This window comes from Bos indicus, chromosome 27 (assembly GCF_029378745.1).
Source record: "Bos indicus isolate NIAB-ARS_2022 breed Sahiwal x Tharparkar chromosome 27, NIAB-ARS_B.indTharparkar_mat_pri_1.0, whole genome shotgun sequence".
NCBI lineage: Eukaryota > Metazoa > Chordata > Mammalia > Artiodactyla > Bovidae > Bos > Bos indicus.
In genome coordinates this window covers 38199478-38215766 of record NC_091786.1, presented here as the reverse complement: position 1 = coordinate 38215766, position 16289 = coordinate 38199478, and the positions used below count along the sequence as shown (strand labels likewise).

The 16289-nt window shown below is 49.7% G+C and overlaps 1 protein-coding gene across 4 annotated transcripts in view; it reads right to left on the bottom strand.

The window, feature by feature from the left end:
- The window catches only part of CSGALNACT1 (chondroitin sulfate N-acetylgalactosaminyltransferase 1), a 339116-nt gene that overhangs the window by 38629 nt on the left and 284198 nt on the right, over positions 1 to 16289 (bottom strand). The window lies entirely within an intron of this gene.

Here is a 16289-nt window from a genome sequence, read left to right as displayed (position 1 = left end):
GTTATGGTTTTTCTTTTCTGCTATTTATCTACATTTTCTGCCATATGATTAAACACTTTAATATTATACTTACTGCTGCTGCTGCTGCTAAGTCACGTCAGTCATGTTTGACTCTGTGCAACCCCATAGACGGCAGCCCACCAGGCTCCCCCGTCCCTGGGATTCTCCAGGCAAGAACACTGGAGTGGGGTGCCATTGCCTTCTCCTAAGAAGTGTTAAAATTATCTCTTAGAAAAGACAGCCGTTTCAGAAGAAGTGACCATAATGATCTATGGGGGGCACGGGGGCCATCTCGTGGGTCACGGGGCCCCACGGAAGCTTCTGGAAGCACTGAAGTAGATGAAGCCTGTGGGACCAGCTCAGGGGTAGGCACCCATCTTACGTAACTTCACCTGCCACAGCAGCACAGCCAGCGGGGCAGGGCCAGCCTACTGGGGCCACAGTGGGCCCTCCGAGAACCACTGTCACTCAGACCACCGAATCCTTCACTGGGGTGACCACAGGCCCCAACATCTCCGCTTAACCATGGCGTGAGGCTCCTGGGCCTGACCACACAAAACATCCCCACGTTGTGAGTGAACCCTTCATCCCCTGGTGCCTCAATTCCACACCTCCTCAGGGTCACTGGGCTCATGGGTATTTTCCTAACATCAGGAAAAAAAAAAAAATCAAATCCGATGAAACACCAGGTGGGCTTCCTCCTCTTCTGTGCGATTTGCTGGGTTTTCTCCTCCTGGTCCTTCCTTCCCCTGTTTGCTGTGCTGTGCTTAGCTGCTCAATCGTGTCTGACTCTTTATGACCCCACAGACTGTAGCCCGCCAGGCTCCTCTGTCCATGGGACGCTCCAGGCCTGAATGCTGGAGTGGGTTGCTATACCCTCCTCCAGGGGGTCTTCCCGACCCAGGAATTGAAGCCAGGTCCCCTGCATTGCAGGTGGATTCTTTACCAGCTGAGCCACCAGGGAAGCCCTTCCCCTCCCATTCCTCCCTCTGAGTCCCTCTCTGGCCGGGACTCAGCCCCAGGCCGAGCATCTACAAGGCTTGGAACGCAGGCATCCTCCAGGGGTCACCTGTCTCCAGGCCTCTCGCGACCCCTCCTCCTTCTGTCCTCACCGCCCTCTTTTGTGGGGACTGCAAGTCTGCTGCACAGCGTCTCTGCTCTTTGCCTTCCACCGACACTGAGGCGGCCTCTCTCATCTCCCTCTGGAGCCACAGAGAGGAGCCCGGGGCTGCGACTCATCCAGGTGCTTTACCCCTGGGGGCAAGGGGACTCAGGAGCTGAGTGCAGGCTGCGAGGATGGACGGGGCAGGGCCCCCTCCTGAAGCCCATGGGGCTCCTGGTGCAGGCTGGGGAGGCCAAGAGGTCTGCAGAGCTCCCACTGGGGCAGAATCCAGCCTCCCTGCAGGGACCACTCATGGGAGAAGGGAGGCACTGCTCAGGAGGCTCGAAGGAGGTCTCTGAAAACACGAAGCAGTTCCCTGCAAAGCCTGTTCACGCTCTCGGGCGACTGGTCCTCGCAGAGCACACAGGCACCTCCCTCCTCCGCTGCAGCCTGGAGCCGTGGGAAGCCAAGCTCCCAGGGCCTGGAGGAGGTGGGACTGAGTCAGGAAGGGATCAGCAGACTAACTGCATCTCCACTGGGCGCAGACAGACCTGTGACCCAGCAAGCCACCCCCAGGCAAGGCTGCTACAGAGCTGAACCTGCAGATAACAAGGTTTCTCAAAACACAGTCATCCTCTTTCTCCGAACCGGGGTCAGAATCATTAACTTTTAAAAATCTAAACCAGGGTCACAATCATTAACTTTTAAAAATCTAAACCCACAGAAGGTACTGCTACAGGCTTCTTCCAAGAGGTAGGCATCTATTTATAAAGAACCAGAGAATGCAGCATTTCTTATCATTAATGATTCCTACAACCATGCCTTTGGGCAGCACCTAACAAGCACACCTCCCACCTTCACCCACCCCGTGCCTCCTGGAAAAGCCCTCAGCGGTGGAAACTCCAAAGATCCTCGCTCAGACGGAAAGGAGCTGAAGCTCTCTGGGGCAGGACCGGGTTTTCAGCCAATGAGCTGCGTGCACAGGGGCAAACGCAAAGCCACTCGGCCGCACGAGGCCCTCGCTCGTCATATTTCACAGGATGGTGTCGTTCTTACACACTCTGCACAATTACAGAAAAAAAGAAGGACCGGAGCTGCCTGAGAGCTTAGTGTAGCACCTTTTCTGTCTCTCCACCCACAGGAGCCGAGCTGACTTTGAGTTTGGTGTTTCCGCTCCCAGTGTAGGCAGACTCGTGCTCATCCTCTCGTCCTTCCAGGGCGGGCAGGCCCCAGGACCACTGACAAGGTGGGGGCACCTCCAGGAGTCCAGGGTGCGGCTCCCAGGTCTGCGGCACACACGTCTGCTCCTTCAGTAGGCGAGGAGCTCACCAGATGGGTGTGTGACCCCGACCTGTCTTCCACTTGGGGCCTCAGAAGTCACAACGCCAGAGGTCCCTGCCCGCCACACGCCCGCCCCCTCCTCCCCACCCTCACTCAGTCTGAGTGGGCACGGCGGCCAGCAGCGCACTGCTGAGCCCAGAAACGTCTCCACTTTCGCCCCTGCCCTTCCGACCTTGCTGCGTGGAGCCCAGCCCCCCAAGCTGGATCCCTCTGGGCCTCTGACACTCCTGGCCCATGTCCAGGTCCATCCTGCACCGACCCTGGGCCCTCAGCTTTCCACAGCACCACCCTGCTTCTGCTCTGCCCTAGCTAAGAAGGCCCCCGGCTTCCCATGGCCCAAAGTCCCAGGACTACATACAGCCAGGCCTCCAAACCCTCCCTCTCAGTGAAAGTCGCTCAGTCGTGTCTGACTCTTTGTGAGCCCACAGACTATACAGTCCATGGAATTCTCCAGGCCAGACTAGTGGAGTGGGCAGCCTTTCCCTACTCCAGGGGATCTTTCCAACCTAGGGATCGAACCCAGGTCTCCCCCATTGCAGGCGGATTCTTTACCAGCTAAGCCACCAGGGAACCCCAAGAATATACTGGAGTGGGTAGCCTATCCCTTCTCTAGAGAATCTTCCTGACCCAGGAATCGAACTGGGGTCTCCTGCATCGCAGGCAGATTTTTTACCAACTGAGCTACCAGGGAAGCCCCAAACCCTCCCTCACCCACCCCAGACTCCTAATGACTTGAGGGTAGGTCCTGCCCCACTTCATGTGAAATCGGATTTATATCGAGCACAGACAACTTTTCTTCCTCCTGGAGAAACTGGTGGGAATGTGAAGCGGTGCAGCTGTGGAGAAGAGCCTGGCAGTTGCCCTCAGAGATTAAACACAGAATTATATAATATGATCCAGCAATCCCACTTCTGGGTGTGTACCCAAAAGAGCTGAAAACAGAGGCCTGAGCAGGGGCTGGAACCCACATTTTCACAGCAGCCAAAATGGAGGCAACTCAAACCTCCACCAGCAGATGAACGGATGGACAAAGTGTGGTCCATACACACAGTGGAATACTACTCAGCCTTAAAAAGGAATAACACTCGGAGACATGCTGCAACATGGAGGGGCCTGAGAACATGCTAAGTGAAGTCAGTCAGACAGAAAAGGACAACTGCTGTGTGATCCCACTCCCACGCTATCTCTAGAGGAGTCAGAGTCAGAGACAAGAAGCAGGCTGGTGGGCACCAGGGGCCAGGGCAGGGGGTGGGGGTCAGTGGTCACTGGGGGCAGGGTTTCAGTCTGATGTGATGAGAAAGTTCTAGCAATGGGAGGGGATGGCGGTTACACACAATGTGAGTGTACTCAACGCCAATGAACAGTACACCTAAAAATGGTTAAAATAAGGACCTCCACTGGCAGTCCAGTGGTTAGGATTCTATACTCACTGCCGAGGACATGGGTTCGATCCCTAGTCAGGGAACTAAGATCCCATAAGCCATGCAATGCAGCCAAAAAAAAAAAAAAAAGGTTATAATTGAGGGCAGGAGGAGAAAGGGACGACAGAGGACGAGATGGTTGGATTGCATCACTGACTCAATGGACATGAGTTCGAGCAAACTCGGGGAGATGGTGAAGGACAGAGGAGCCTGGCATACTGCAGTCCATGGGGTCGCAAAGAGTCGGACACATATGAGCAGCTGAACAACCACAAAACCGCTGTCCCGTGAAAAGGCCAGGCACTTCCTCAAGACACAGGTCCCCAGCGGCTCCCCTCAACCCTCACCCATCACCCTTCTAAACTGGACCCTCCCCGCCAGGAAGATGCTGAGACTCTCTCAATCCGAAGTCCTCTCTCTCTCGCTCCTCCACACACGAGGGCCTGAGAGTTTGAGCCCCTCCATGTGGAGCTGTTCTCCTGACACCTGATGCACGCACCTGGGGGATGGTCCAGCCCACCAGTCCACGGTGGACTCCTCTTACAGACGAGCAGAGTGAGACCCAGGGCAACTGTCTCTTCCCTCGAGCCCCCTTCCACTCCCAGTGCTGCGCCCTCAGAGCAGGGGAAGAAGCAGGAGCAGGAACACCAGCGATCAGAGGAACAACATCATTTCTGCGCTGAAAACCACGGCCAGCAGCTCCGATACCCTCGATAAACCTTACCTCTTCTCCACCTGCCCCAGAGCTTTAACCCTTTCTTTTACCCACAACTCTAACAGCTGTTAATTAACAATTAACTGAATTCAGAGCCTACCACACATTACAAGTAATAAATTTTGAAGGAGAAGATTTTCATGAAAAGGAAAAAAAAAAAAAACAACAACTTTCAGGACCTCCCTGGTGGCCCAGTAGTTAAGAATCTGCCTGCCAATGCAGGAGACACGGGTTCAGTCCCTCGTCTGGGAAGATCCCACGTACCGCGGAGCAACGAAACCCAGGAGCCACAATTACTGAAGACTGCCCGCCCATCCTCGACAACAGGAGAAGGCACTGCATTGAGAAGCCCTCACATCGCCATTCGAGAATGACCCCGGCTTGCTGCCATTAGAGAATGCCAGCGCTCAGCAGCAAAGACCCAGCACAGACATAAATTAATAATCAGGCTTCCCTGCTGGCTCAGTGGTAAAAAATCCACCTGCCAACGCAGGAGACATGGGTTTGATCCCTGGGTCAGGAAGATCCCCTGGAGACGGAAATGGGCAACCCACTCCAGTATTCTTGCCTGGGAAATCCCATGGACAGAGGCGTCTGGTGGGCTACAGTTCACAGGGTCACAAAAGAGTGGGATACAACTTAGCAACTCAACAACAACAAAATAAATAGATAAAAATTTAAAAGTACATATTTCTGGAAAAAAGTATATGTGGAAAGAAAATATGTAACAGGCAGCAATGCTGACAGTGGTAAATACGGACAGGCGGGCTCCTGACAGCAGGTGGGGAGGGACGGTCGTATGTTATTGTTATTTTTTAATTTATCGGAAATGTCTGGGATAATACAAAGGAAAAAAAAAAGCCTCTACCCTGTAACTGCCTGTGAACACATCCCTATAGAAGCACATCCTCCTTGGCCTGTTCAGAAGGAGAGGCTGACACTCCTGCGTAGGATTTTACTCCACAACGGAACTGCTGATGCTTGTGGTGCTGCCATCATCCCGAGAAGTCCGCTGAGGTGGGATGTCTCACTCCCGGGCACACAAGACAACAAGACATCACCACGGTGCCCTCTGTCATCAGCTCTATTTTTTAAGGGGAAGCAGCAGATGTTTAATATTCGTGAAAGACCGCAGCCGAGTCCCCAAATGCTCAGAAACCTACAATGTAAAGAATTCTCCCCATAAAAACAGTAAAAAGGCTTCCCACTTGCCCCCTACGTCAGGGTGCAGGGGCCCCTGCAGACACCTCCTTTCTCCTGCATCTCAGCACATCAGCTCACAGCCGCTTCCGGATACATCCTGACTCAGGTTCATCACCATTAACTTTCTCTAAACGTTTCTCATTTGATGATACGTGGCTGCACTGAGATCCTTGCTGAAATAATTCACAGGTCATCTTTTTACTCCTATTCACTGCATTTGTTCATGCCGTACATCCGTGCCGACAAACTCAACACTTGGTTCTTAATCTATCAAGGATTTCTGAAAACCTCACTTACTGAGGGCTCCTCCCAACTTCATCACCAGTACTAACAGCCGATTTTCTTCTCAGAGCCATATTTTCCCCACAAAACTATGTATCAGCTCCATGAAGGCGACTGGGTATCTGATATTAAAGCGGGAAGCAAAGGTGTGTTAGGGCTTTCCAAGCGGTGCTAGCGGTGAACAACCTGCCTGCCAATACAGGAGACACAGGAGACACGGGTTCGATCCCTGGGTAGGAAAGATCCCCTGGAGGAGGGCATGGCAACCCACTCCAGTGTTCTTGCCTGGAGCATTCCATGGACAGAAGAGCGTGGAGGGCTGCAGTCCACGGGGTCGCAGAGTCAGACATGACTCAGTGACTTACATGCACGCGTGCACACACACAAAGGGGCGTCATGATCTCAGTGCAGCAGGGCGCTGGGTTCACCAGGTGCCCAGTCAGCCACACGCCACTCACAGTCAACTGACATGGTTATTTTTATCCGTATTGATTTTCCCTACGGCTATCACTCACCATGGATTGTGTTCTCCATCAGAGATACGAAGAGGCACGTGATAAAAAATGACTGCGCTCTCAGAATTCACATTCTAGAGAGGAAGGCAGGCAGACACACACAGCACGCTAAGCACCTAAGCGTTCCCTGCGGTGCAGGGAGCAGAAAGGAGGGAGCGTCCACCCACTGAGGGTGTGGACAGGCTGACAGACGACATTCCAGCGGGACTGGAGACCGAGTGGGCATGTGCCAAGACTGCAAAATCAGAACATTCCATGGAAAGATGGCAGCAAAGGCAAAGATAACAAAACCAGCTTGTCCTGTGTGGCAAAGCCGAGGTGGTTCAGCCAGGCTGGGGCACAAGGTGGGGGTGGGAGGCGAAGCTGGGCAGGCCTGTGGGGCAGAGCCCTTGGGCCATTGGGTCATCACCAGGGCAAACTCGCCCAGAGCTCCAGGGAGAGGCGAGATCCGATCAGTGCCCTGGCGTGACAGCAGGGGGCTTCAGGACAAGGGGAGAGGGCAGGAAGCTGGAAAGAACCCATGACTCAGCAGGAAACTGAGACAGCACCAGCGGAAGAGAGGTGGAAAGGGGTGGAGAGACCCCCATTAGAGGTGGGAGGGCGGGCGCGGGCGGTGGTGGGAGTCAGGGAGGCTGCAGGCCAGGAGGAGGGCTGTGAGTTAAGCTCGGAAATGCTGACTTGAAGAGCCACGTGGGCAGGTCTGAAGCTCAGCAGAGGGGCCTTTTTTCAGAGGGCCCCCCCCCCCCACTTTGAGTGGAGCTGCAGCACATGCAAGGAATGCGAAGAGGAGCCCTGGATGCGGGCTTGGCACCTTCCCACCAGCAGGCAGCAGGCGCTGGCGGCCAGCAGGGAGGTGGCGAGGTCGGGGCAGGTGCAGAGGCAGGGGAGCGCGGCTCAGCCAGGCGGCCGGGTCAAGGTCAAGCAAGACGAGGACAGGGTGGCCCCCGGGGCGGCCAGCAGCCCCCGTGACCGCTGCCAGGAGGCTCCAGGAGCAGCAGGCGCTGCGGGTGAGAGGGGCAGGGGTGAGCTGGCCGAGGAAGCATCTTTCTTATGTTTCCCTCACGTGGTCAAGTTCATTCCTGCGCAAGGACCTCTGCCCTTCCCTTCCCGTCTGCCTGGGATCCTGCCCCAGGCCGGCTCCGCTGGGTCTTGCTCGCCTTTCAGATCTCCACCCAAGTGGCCCTCCGCCAGGAGGCACCTCCCGCCCCCGGGTCCCCCCGAACACGCTCCCCACCCTAGCGCTGTCCCTGCCTGTGACCGGCCCCCCACCTTCTCAGTCCTGTGCACCGCGCCCCGCACCACCCCCTCCCACAGCAGTCAAGCCCCGAGGGACCCAGAGATCTGTTTCTGGGGTGCAGGGGGCAGACGGAGGGGAGGGGGCGGTGCTGGGTAAGAAGGGCGGCCACAGCAGAGCAGCAGTCAGAGGAGGTTAAGGGAGTTGACAGCGCCTTCTTTTCTTGAAAACAGAAGACAGCCCACGGTGTGCTGAGAGGAAGACGCAAACAGAAACGGAAGGGGAGAAAACAGGGACGGAATGAGGCTTGCGGGCTGGAGTCCACCCCCAGGGAACGACCACACCTCTGACCACACCCAGCACAGTGCAGGAGGGGGCCAGCGGTGGACTGCGAGGGGCGAGGAGGAGGGGCGCCCAGGGGAGGGGTGGGCGAAGGGAAGCAGGAGGAAGGGGAGGCCCAGTGGACAGGGCTGGGGCGTGCAGAGGCTGGGGCAGGCGGGGCCGGTGGGTACCGGGGTGACGTGCAGCAGGGCGAGCGGGCTTCCGCACCCTGGGCAGAGGGCGTCTATGAGCCGGGCAAGGGCACGCGCACACAGGACCGTCCCCAGCAGGAGAGGAGGGGGCTCTGCTCATCATGTGCGGGGTCAGGGGCTGAGGGCACTCGCCGGGGTCTGGCCTGGGCAGGGGTGGGGTGGGGTAGAAGGAAAGGCAGGGTCGGGGGGCGAGAAATGGGCCCAAGAGAGGAACCACAGCTCAGGGGCCAAGGTCAGACATGACCACAGAGTCCCAAGAACTGGCTCCTGAGGACATGGAGGCTTCATGGAGGAGCAGGCTCTCGGGGAGACCAGGCCCAGGTACGGCTGCCCTGGAGTCGGGCCTCCCCCACCTCGCCACAACTCCCGCCCTCACACGGCAGGACCGACTCCAAGCCCATGGCCTCCTCTCCGGGGATGGGTCTCCGCGGGTCCTCCTCTCTCCTCTAAGGAACCGACACGGAAGCCACACGGGCGATGCCGCCTGGACTGAGCAGAGGGGTCTCGGGTTCTGGAGCAAACCCTGGGGGTGGGAAGTCTTCTCCCCTTATCACACTTCCCACCAGCTGCTGGCTACCTCTCTGAGCATGTGAACAGTAAGTCCAGGCTGTGGGAACAGAAGCAACTCAAGACACAGCAGAGACAACGCACAGGGGTTAAGGGTCAGAGAGCAGGGGCTGTGTGACTCCACCCTCGTCTCTGGCGACCATGAGTCATGTGTCCACAGCTACGCGTCCAGCCCACCCCCACGGAGAGGCCGTGAGGCCCAAACAGCTGCACCAAGTTTACAGATATCATCTCAGTTCCAAGTAGGACCTGCTGTTCACCACATCCTCTTACAGAGGACAGAACAGAGGCCTACACAGGAACTGATTAACTTGTCCCAGGTCATGAACGTTGCATTCAGGGGGCAACGGCAGGATGGCTGTGAATCTAAGAGCTGGTCATGGCCAAGGTCTTAAAGGTCAGTTAACCTTGACATCAAAAGTGAAACTCGCTCAGTCGTGTCCGACTCTTTGCGATCCCATGCACTATACAGTCCATGGGATTCTCCAGGCCAGAATACTGCACTGGGGGGCCCTTCCCTCCTCCAGGGGATCTTCCCAACCCAGGGACCGAACCCAGGCCTCCCGCATTGCAGGCGGATTCTTTACCAGCTGAGCCACCAGGGAAGCCCAAGAATACTGGAGTGGGTAGCCTATCCCTTCTCCAGGGGATCTTCCTGATCCAGGAATCAAACCAGGGTCTCCTGCATTGCAGGTGAATTCTTTACCAACTGAGCTATAAGGGAAGCTAACACCAAAAGGATGATTATAACTCTTCTTTCTTTTCTGTCCTTCCTTTCTCTTTGAGATTGACTTTTGAGAGGAAAAAAAGCATCAACAAAGATTCTTCAGAAAGCTAATCGCCTGTACACAATACATTAGAGAAGTGAGTCTTAAAACTCACTTCTGGGATTTAGGTTCAAGATGGTGCAGTAGAAGGATGTGAGCTCATCTCCTCCGGCAAGAGCACCAAAATTACAGCTAGCTGTGGAACAACCATTGACAGGAGGATGCTGGAACCCATCAAAAAAAGATACCCCACGTCCAAAGACAGGAGAAGCTGCAACAAGATGGTGGGGGGTGGGGCGCGGTCACGATATAATCAAATCCCACACCTGCCGCTGGCTGACCCACACACTGGAGAACGACAGTACCAAAGAAGCTCTCCCACTGCTGTGCTGCTGAGCCTCACGTCAGGCTTCCCAGCCTGGGGATCAGGCAAAGGGACCAGGAATCCCCACGGAACCTGACTTTGAAGGCCAAGGTGACTGGACTGCAGAACTTCTACAAGACTGGCGGAAACAGAGAATTCACTCTTGGAAGGCACAAGCAAAATCTTGCATGCACCAGGACCCAGGGTAAAGGAGCAGTGACCCCACAGACTGAATCAGACTTACCTGCTCGTGCTGGAGGGCCTCCTATAGAGGCCTGGGTGGGCAGTGGCTTGCCAGGGGGACAGGGCGCTGGCAGCAGCGGTCCTGGGAGGTGCCCGTTGGTGTGAGCCCTCTGGGAGCTCACCATTTACCTTACGACAGAGCCTGCAGACTCCACCACTGGGTCCCCTCAGGCAACTAACAGGGAGAGGGCACAACCTTATCCATCAGCAACTGGGATCAAGTTTTACTCAGCGTGGCCCTGCCCACCCGAGCAAGACCCAGTTTCCCCGCCACCACTGCTCCCATCAGGAAGCTTATACAAGCCTCTTGGGCTCCTCCACCAGAGGGCAGACAGAAGACACAAGAACTACAAGCCCACGGCTGCCAGAACGAAAACCACATCCCAGCAAGTTAATCATAATGAAAAGGCAGAGGGTTATGTCCCAGATAAAGGGGCAAGACAAAACCCCAGAAAAACAACTAAATGAAGTGGAGATAGGCAAACTTCCAGGAAAAGAATTCAGAATAATAATAATGAAGATGATCCAGGATCTCAGAAAAAAAAAAATAGAGAAGATGCAAGAAATGTTTGCCAAAGACCTAGAAGAACTAAAGAACAAACAAACAAAGATGAATCAATAGCAGAATAACTGAGGCAGAAGGATGGATAAATGACCTGGAGGATAGAATGGTGGAAATCACTGCTGCAAAACAGAATCCAGAAAAAAGAATGGAAAAAAAAAAAAAAATGAAGACAGCCTAAGAGCCCTCTGAGACAATATTAAATGCACAAGCATTCACATTATAGGGGTTCCAAAAGGAGAAAAGAGAGAGGACCTGAGAAGATATTTGAAGAGATAATAGCTGAAAACCTCCCTAACATGGGAATGGAAATATTCAACCACGTCTAGGAAACACAAAGAGTCCCAGGAAGGATAAACCCAAGGAGTAACACACCAAGACACACAGTAATCAAAATGATGAAAATTAAATGATAAAATATTAAAAGCAACAAGGGAAAATGACAAATAACATACGAGGGAACTTCCATCGGGCTGTCAGCTGACTTCTCAACAGAATCTCTACAAGCCAGAAGGGAACGGCATGACATATTTAAAGTGATGAAAGGGAGGAAAGTACAACCAAGAATACTCTACCCAGCAAGACTCTGGTTCAGATTTGATGGAGAAATCAAAAGCTTTCCAGACCAGCAAAAGTTAAGAGAATTCAGCACCACCAAACCAGCTTTACAACAAAAGGCTAAAGGAACTTCTTTAGGGAGGAAACACAAGGGAAGGAAAACACCTACAAAAAAATAAACCCAAAACAATTAAGAAAATGCTAATAGAATCATACATATTGATAATTACCTTAAATGTAAATGGATGAAATGTACCAACCAAATGCATACACGAGGCTAGGGGGATGGAGGGTAAAGCGTCTGCCTGCAATGTAGCAGACCTGGGTTTGATCCCTGGGTCGGGAAGATCCTCTGGAGAAGGAAACAGCAACCCACTCCAGTACTCTTGCCTGGAAAATCCCATGGACAGAGGAGCCTGGTAGGCTACAGTCCACAGGGCCGCAAAGAGTCAGACACAACTGAACGACTTCACTTCAGGGGGATGAAACACGCACAGGTATGCACTTCCACTAAGAGTATCACTCTACTTAACCCCCCAAATTGTACGCAATTATTTTATATTGTTAGATTAATCATGTTTCCATTGTGGCTTGCTGTTTTGTCACACTGTTTTTGTCTCGCTATTGATTGTTAAAACTGACAAACATCTTTTACTATTTTGATTATGTAACAATTATTCATTTTAATACCATTGCATTGGTCGACAGAAAATAAGAGAATTCTGTATACTAAACTACTACTTTTAATAGAAAAAACTGGAATCACTTTTCAAAACCCACATGCACATTAGAATTATCTTGGAATTTTTTGAAAAATACAAATGCCTAGGTATTGCTTTCTTCTTCAAAGCTCTAGATGTGATTCTAGAGGGCAACCATGTTTAAAAGCAACAGGACCTTATGATGCCCTTTAACTTTTATCTAGTTTCACTTTTTCTACTTCATAATCAGTGTTTCCACTTTATTGTTTATGTTTTCTAATTGCTCCATCTCTTTTTATTCTTTCTCAAGTCTGTATCAGGTGTAGCAGAAAAGCTTTTGTGTATATATATATACCTACATTTTTATATATATATATATATAAGAAAACTTGAATTTTTGCTTAGCTAAAAGTCCATGACATTTTGGTTCCAACTCTTTGACTAGGTATGAATAGAATGCTAGATTTCTAATTTATATTTACTCAAAACTTTGATATAGTTCCATTTATTCTGGCATTTAGTATTACTGCTAAAAGTCTGGAAAGCTTATTATTTTACTGATTTTTAGAAAAGAAATTTGAATGAGACTTGGAACTTCTAATCTAATTCTGAGAATATAAAGAAATACTATGCTGCAAAAAAAAAAAAAAGAAATTTAACACATGATACAGTATTATTAACTAAAGCACAGATCTATTCAATTTTCTTATGTGCATGTCCATTATTTGTTTTCATATTTTATTCAAAACTCTACATTGTATTTAGTTGCATTGAGCAGCTTCAGCTACATGCAATAAATTCTTATAAATTCTCTTTCATTTTTATTGTTACAAATATTTCCTAATTTTCCTTGTTACAGATTCTTTGATACACCCATCATTTAAAAGTAGACATTTAATTTCCAAATACATGGGATTTATAAAGTGTCTTTGATATTAATTTCTCATTGAAATTCTTCTCTGCAATCACCCTCTGTGTTTCTTCAGTCTTTTAACTTTATTGAGGCTTTCAAAGGCTAAGTCAAAGATCTCTCTTGGTAAATGTCATATTACATTTGAAAATATGTGGGTTATTTTCAAATATCTTTTTATATTGATTTCTAATATAATTCCACAGTGGCAGGAGAATAGATTCTGTATGATTTCAATACCTTTAGACCATGACATTTTTGTACCTTGTTTTATATCCCCTGGATATATTCCCATGTCTGTTGGTTTATAGTCTATGGCAATTTGAATAGAATTTGTATCCTGCTGTTGTGTGAAAGTTGTATACATCTTAATTATGTTGAATTGGTTCATAGTGATTTTCAGATCTACTATTATCTTTCTACTTCCCTGTCTATTCATTCTATTAATTTTTGAGAGTTTGATATTGCAACCCCAACTAAAAATCTACTTTAAAAATTGTTATATTTAGTGTAACTATATGTAAATTTGTTCTGCATTTTCCAAATGTTCTGTAAATTTTGTCATACTTTTTAAAAAAAGAAAAAAACCTCATGTTTGAAGACTGAGGTGACATATTATAGATGGATTCCCTGATAGCAATTTCCTCACCTTTAAGAAACGTGTGCAAACTTGGTTGCTCAGTTGTGCCTGACACCTTAAGACCCTGTGGACTGTAGCTCACCTTCTCCTCTGTCTATGGGATTTTTCAGGCAAGAATACTGGCGGGGGCTGCCATTTCCCTCCTCCAGGGATCTTCCTGACCCAGGAAGTGAACCCACGTCTCCCATGTCTCCTGTGCTGAGGGTGGATTCTTTACCTGCTGAGCCATCAGGGAGGTCTTTTAAGAAATAGGATCAACAATAGTACCTATTTCTTTGTAGGGCTGCTGTGAAAACTAAATAAATTAATACATGCAAATATGCCTGGTACCCAGGAAGCACTTGGTGATGCCAGCAACAGTAATTATGATAACAGTATAATCACTCTTATTCCTATGACATCATTACTCATTACTATGGCATCATCCCACTTTTCTCCATTAGTCTTTGCATCACTGCTCTTGGTCACAGGGGTCAGGGCCCTGGGCAAGCCCTCCTCTTGCTGTGCCATATACACTGACCTCAGATATGCTTGTAAACTGGATCCACTCACTCATTTTTTAAAGTCACTATGACCCAGAGAGCAGGATTCCTTTTTAATTTTTTTAAACTGAAGTATAGTTGATTTACAATGTTGTGTTAATTTCAGATGTACAGCAAAGTGATTCCATTTTATATATGCATATATTATATATATATATTTCCGATTCTTTTCCCTTATAGCTTATTACAAAATGCTGGGTATAGTTCCTTGTGCTGCACAGGAGGTCCTTATGCTGCACAGGAGGTCCTTGTGCTACACAGTAGGTTCTTGTGCTACACAGGAGGTCCTTGTGCTGCACAGTAGGTCCTTATGCTGCACAGTAGGTTCTTGTGCTGCACAGTAGGTCCTTATGCTGCACAGTAGGTCCTTATGCTACACAGTAGGTCCTTGTCGGTTATCTGTTTTATGCATAGTAGTGTGTACGTGTTAATTTCCAACTCCTAATTTATCCCTTCCCCTCCTTTCCCCTTTGGTAACCATAAGTTCATTTTCTACGTCTGTGGGTTCATCTCCCTTTTCTATGTAAGTTCTTTTGTACCATTTTTTTAAGATTCCGTGCATAAGTGATATCCTATGATATCCGTCTGCCTTTGTCTAGCTCACTTCATTTACTATGATAATCTCTAGGTCTAGCCATGTTGCTGCCAATGGCATTATTTCACTCTTTTTTATGGCTGAGTAATATCCCATTATACATGCACCACGTCCTCTTTATGCAGTCCTCTGCTGATGGACATTGAGGTTGCTTCCATGTCCTGGCTACTGCAAACAGCGCTGCTATGAACATAGGGGTGCATGTATCTTTTCAAATTATGGTTTCCTCCAGATACATGCCTAGGAGTGGGATTGCTGGATCATACGGTAGCCCTATTTTTAGCTTTTAAGGAAATTACATATTGCTCTCCATAGTGGCTGCACCAATTTACATTCCCAACAACAGTATAGGAGGGTCCCCTTTTCTCCACACCCTCTCCAGCATTTATTATTTGTAGACGTTGTGATCATGGCCATTCTGACCAGTGTGAGGTGATACCTCGTTGTAGTTTTGATTTGCATTTCTCTAATAATTATGAGTGCTGAGCATCTGTTCATGTGCCTTTTGGTCATCTTATATAATAACCTTGATATTCTGCTAAAAAGTCTGGTGATATATAAATTAACATATATAATTATTTGAATCAAGATAATTTTTAGCAATATTTCAATAGGGTATTTTTTAGCTATTGCTTGAAAAAACACCCATTTCTAATATCAACTGGAATTTTCAAATAACTAACCTGTATTTACTGGATACTACGACCATTTATCTGACTACATCCCTCATGCTGTTTAGCACAATCCTGTGTCATGGTACAACTACACCACCAGTCATCAGTAACACAATTGTAACAGCCTCCTACCTGCTACAGACAGGCCCAGGCCCCGCGCTGTCCTGACAGACACTGTGCTTGGCAGCACCTAAGCCAGGGACCCCCTTCCTAACCCTGGCTTCCCCGCTCACTTTGTAGCACCTTAAGCTATTTCACGACACTGAGTTGTTACTTCCTGGTCTTAAAAATTGAATCACAATGTACAAAGCATCCGCATCAACTGCTTTGTGCTTCAAGGCAAGTCTGAAGCTGACCTCCTATATGCATTTATCTTATTTGGCTAACTCCTCTGATTAGCCCATGGTAAGAATTGATTTTAACTTCACAGAGAGACTATATCATTGAACCACTGGACACCCGGGGGAAATATGTATATTTACATGGGGCTTCTTCATGACAGACAAACCACAGCAAGCTGAAGAGTAAAAGAATCAAGAGGGCCGGCACACAAGTCACCGCTCTCTACCAACACAGAGACTGATTGGCCTGTGTTTGTTTTTGCTGGTAGAAACTGGTAAGCAGGTTGCTGGGCACCCCCATCAGACCTATTAAATTGTGGAATGACTGGTTTACCTGAAACGGGTACAAACGTTAGACAGTAAAATCAGAACTACCTTGGAGTCGATGGAGCTCTGCTGGGAGGGGGCCGTGTTCAGAGACCCCAGGGCAGTGCTGGGCCTGTGACCCCTGCTACTTCCAGGGTCACAGAAACAGATAG